The sequence below is a fragment of the Felis catus genome, chromosome X (assembly GCF_018350175.1).
Source record: "Felis catus isolate Fca126 chromosome X, F.catus_Fca126_mat1.0, whole genome shotgun sequence".
In the NCBI taxonomy this organism is placed as follows: Eukaryota; Metazoa; Chordata; class Mammalia; order Carnivora; family Felidae; genus Felis; species Felis catus.
In genome coordinates this window covers 97279831-97284247 of record NC_058386.1, presented here as the reverse complement: position 1 = coordinate 97284247, position 4417 = coordinate 97279831, and the positions used below count along the sequence as shown (strand labels likewise).

Sequence of the window (4417 nt, the reverse complement as noted above, 5' to 3'; positions counted from 1 at the left end):
ATAGTGATGGACGATAAAGACAGACCAGAGCTCCCCCCGCTCTCACTTTCTGTCAAGGAGAAATTTTCATACTGAAAGTCTAGCCCAGTGTTTTCCTTTCCTTTTTTTTTTTTTTTAATGGTTATTTATTTCTGAGGGAGAGAGAGAGAGAAACAGATTATGAGTGGGGAGGGGCAGAGAGAGAGAGGGAGACAGAATCCGAAGCGGGCTCCAGGCTCTGAGCTGTCAGCACAGAGCCGGATGCGGGGCTCGAACCCGCAGACCATGAGATCATGACCTGAGCCAAAGGCGGACGCTTAACCAACCGAGCCACCCAGGCGCCCCTGGAGATTCTTTAAAAAAAAAAAAAAAAAAAAAAGGACTGCTCCATGAATTTGCATGTCAGCCTTGCACTGGGCCACGCTAATCTTCTCTGCATCGATCCCAACTTCAGCGTCTTGCCAACGCGGTCACTTAAAATGGAAATTGTGATTTGGTCGGTGTGGGTGGGGCCCAGGAACGTGCATTTCTAACAAGATCCCAGGCGACGCTTCGGGGCTGAGGAAAGAGAAGCCCAGGGTGGAGAAAGCGGTTCAAGTGGTCTTGCAGAGTATTTCATTGTTGTAACCAGGTTCAAGTCTCTGGTCTGGACAAATTGCCTCTCTCAGAGCCCTGGGAGTGCCTGCAAATGAGACCTTGAGACCACTCTTGGGGATACTTTTGTTTTCATCCGTGTGGAGAGTAGGAGAGGTGACAGAAGCCTGAAGACAGGCAAGTGCGATCGTGGGTTTTTAAAACCGGAAAGAAGTGGCCGTGGACAGATCAGTAAGCTTGACGTTGATTCCAGGAGACAATCTAAAACGGATTCTGTTTGAAGCATGGTTTCTGTTCACTGGACCCAGTGCGAGTTCCCTGAGAACAAACCCTGTCAGACTAGTTTCGTTACCTTTGATCGGTTTCCTAGAAGGCTAGGTCTGGGCAGCGGCAGTAGGGAGCAAGTGAAATCTGGCAAAATGTTAGCTGAGGACTTTCAAGATGTTATTTGTGGGAATCGGAGCGACACAATAGCGACTGGTCTCGAAGACGAGGAGGGGGGATTAGTAACTGGTTAACCCAGTCTGCCCAGGGGGCCCTGATTAATGATTAATAGTTCCCAAAGGATAGTCTCCGGGCCTATTATAAGGCTTCATCCTCGGCCTGGTCTGTTTCAGCAATATTATCGCTGGCTCAGATCAGTGGTTCTCAAATATGAGGGTACATCAGGCTCTCTTGGGGACAAGGGATGCTGGTTAAAATATAGGTGCCAAGTCTCCAGTCCTGGGCTCGGATTCAGCAGGTCTGAATGCATTTTTTTATTAAGCATCTCAAGGTGACTCTGAGGAAGATGTTCTGGGGAGCTTGATTTGGAAAAAAAAAAAAAACCCGACGAAAGAGAACAAACCTACGCAGCACAAAAATGCTTTTACACACGTGTATTTGGGGTTTCCCAGCTGGGTAAGGGGTAGTGAAGCCGAGGCTCATATTTCCTTAGCGAGCCATCGTTAAGCCCTCAGGCCCATTTTCTTGATTCTGAATGAGACTGACAGTGGGGAAGTATTTTCCACCTTTGGCCTATATTGTTTGAATTCATTATTATTATTTTTTTTTCAACGTTTATTTATTTTTGGGACAGAGAGAGACAGAGCATGAACGGGGGAGGGGCAGAGAGAGAGGGAGACACAGAATCGGAACCAAGCTCCAGGCTCCGAGCCATCACCCCAGAGCCCGACGCGGGGCTCAAACTCACGGACCGTGAGATCGTGACCTGGCTGAAGTCGGACGCTTAACCGACTGCGCCACCCAGGCGCCCCTGAATTAATTATTTTATCTTTTCTTATTTTTTAAAGTTTGTTTGTTTTGACAGGCAGAGAGCGTGTGAGCGAGGGAGGGGCAGAGAGAGAGAGGGAGAGAGAGAGAATTCCAAATAGGCTCAGTGCTGTCAGCACAGAGCCTGATGTGGGGCTCAAACTCACAAAGCGGGAGATCATGACCTGAGCCGACATCAAGAGTCAGACGCTTAACCTACTGAGCCACCTGGGCACCCCAGAATTCATTATTTATTTATTTATTTATTTTATTTATTATTTTGGGGATATATATATGTATTTTAAAATTTATTTATTTATATTGAGAGAGAGAGAGCACTTGTGTGCACAGGGGAGAAGCAGAGAGAGAACAGGAGAGAGAGAATCCCAAGCAGGTCCATACTGTCAGCATGGCGCCCAATGTGGGGCTCGAACTCATGAATTGTGAGATCATGATTCAAGCCGAAGTTGGACGCTTAACCAATTGAACCACCCAGGTGCCCCCAGAATTAATTATTAAAAAATTTTTTTAATGTTTTTATTTATTTTTGAGAGAGAGACAGAGGCAGAGCATGAGTGGGGGAGGGCAGAGACAGAAGGAGTCACAGAATCCAAAGCAGGCTCCAGGCTCCGAGCTGTCCCCACAGAGCCCGACCCAGGGCTCAAACCCACAAACCATTAGATCATGACCTGAGCTGAAGTCAGATGCCCAACTGACTGAGCCACTCAGGCACGCCAAATGTTTATTTATTTTTGAGAGAGTGCCAGTTGGGTAGGGGCAGAGAGAGACAGAGACAGAGGATCCAAAGCGAGCTCTGCACTGAGAGAAGCAAGCCGATGTGGGGCTTGAACTCACGAACCGCGAGATCATGACCTGAGCCAAAGTAGGACGCTCAACCGACTGAGCCACCCAGGTGCCCCCCAAATCACCTCCTTTTATAAGAATACCAATCATATTTCATTATTACCCACGCTAATGACCTCATCTTAACCTAATTACATCTGCAAAGACCCTATTTCCAAATAAGGGCACATTTACGGTAATAGGGAGTGAGGACATCAACACACAGCTTTGTGTTTCAGGGATACAATTCAACCTATAAGAGTTGCCAACACTGAGATGGCAGAAATGTTAGAGTTCTCTGACAATTTTCTTTTTTTTTTTTTGAGAGAGAGAGAGAGAAAGAATGAGAGCAGAAACGGGGGAGGGGCAGAGGGAGAGAGAGAGAATCTTAAGCAGGCTTCATACCCGGCACCGAGCCTGACTTGGGCTTGATCTCCTGACCGTGAGATCATGACCTGAGCCGAGATCAAGAGTCAGATGTTTAACCAACTGAGCTACACAGGCACCCCTCTCTGACAAATATTTTAAAGCTGCTGTGATAAAAATGCTTCAACAAGCAGTTATGAACACACTTGAAACAAATGAAATAGAACATATAGAATAGAAACAAATGAGAATTGGAGAATATAAAGAAGTACAAAATGGGCATTTTAAGATTGAAAACGACAATCATTGAGATATAAAACTTAGTGGATGAGCTCAACATCAGAATGGAGGTGACAGAGGAAGGAATCAATAAACTAGAAGATGATACAATAAAAACGACCCAATCGCGGGGCGCCTGGGTGGCGCAGTCGGTTAAGCGGCCGACTTCAGCCAGGTCACGATCTCGCGGTCCGTGAGTTCGAGCCCCGCATCGGGCTCTGGGCTGATGGCTCGGAGCCTGGAGCCTGTTTCCGATTCTGTGTCTCCCTCTCTCTCTGCCCCTCCCCCGTTCATGCTCTGTCTCTCTCTGTCCCAAAAATAAATAAAAACGTTGAAAAAAAAATTAAAAAAACAAACAAACAAAAAAAACCGACCCAATCGGAGCAAAATAGATTTTAAAAAACGAACAGAGACTCAGGGACCTAAGGGAGTATAACAAAAGATCTAACATTGTGTTGTCGGAGTCTCGGAAGGAGAGGAGAAAGAGGGTAGAGCTTAAAAAGTACTCAAAGAGGGGCGCCTAGCTGTCTCAGTCAGGAGCATGTGACTCACGATCTTGGGATCGTGAGTTCAAGCCCTATGTTGGGCGTAGAGATGACTTAAGACAAAAAAGTACTCAGAGAAATAATGACCCAAATTTCCCCAAATATGGCAAGATACATACAGCCACAGATCCATGAAGCTAAGCAAATCTCAAACAGGATATACTCAAAGAAATCCATGCCAAAGCACATCGTAATTAAACTTCTGAAAACTAGAGACAAAGAAAAAGATCTTGAAAGCAGCCAGAAAAAAAAATGGCATCTTGAGAGAAATAACAATTTGAATGATGGCAGATTTCACATCAGAAGTCACGAAAGCCAGAAGGAGTTGGCACAAGTTTTTAAACGATGAAAAGAAGGAATTGTCCACCTGGAATCCTATATCTAGTGAGAACGTCCTTCAGGAATGAAAGGAAAATCAAGACTTTCTCAGATGAGGAGAAACAAAGAGAATTTGTCGCCACCGGACCAACCATAAAGATCAGCTAATGGAATTGCTCTAAACAGAAAGGATATGACAAAAGAAGAAATCTTGAATCATCAAGAAGGAAGAAAGAAGAACA

The 4417-nt window shown here is 45.5% G+C and overlaps 1 non-coding gene across 1 annotated transcript; it reads right to left on the bottom strand.

Annotated features, from left to right (window-relative positions):
• Window positions 1-350: 350 nt before the first annotated feature.
• LOC111558841 lies at window positions 351-454 on the bottom strand. The gene has a single exon (XR_002739968.1). It is a non-coding gene; the product is annotated as a U6 spliceosomal RNA (small nuclear RNA).
• Window positions 455-4417: the final 3963 nt, after the last annotated feature.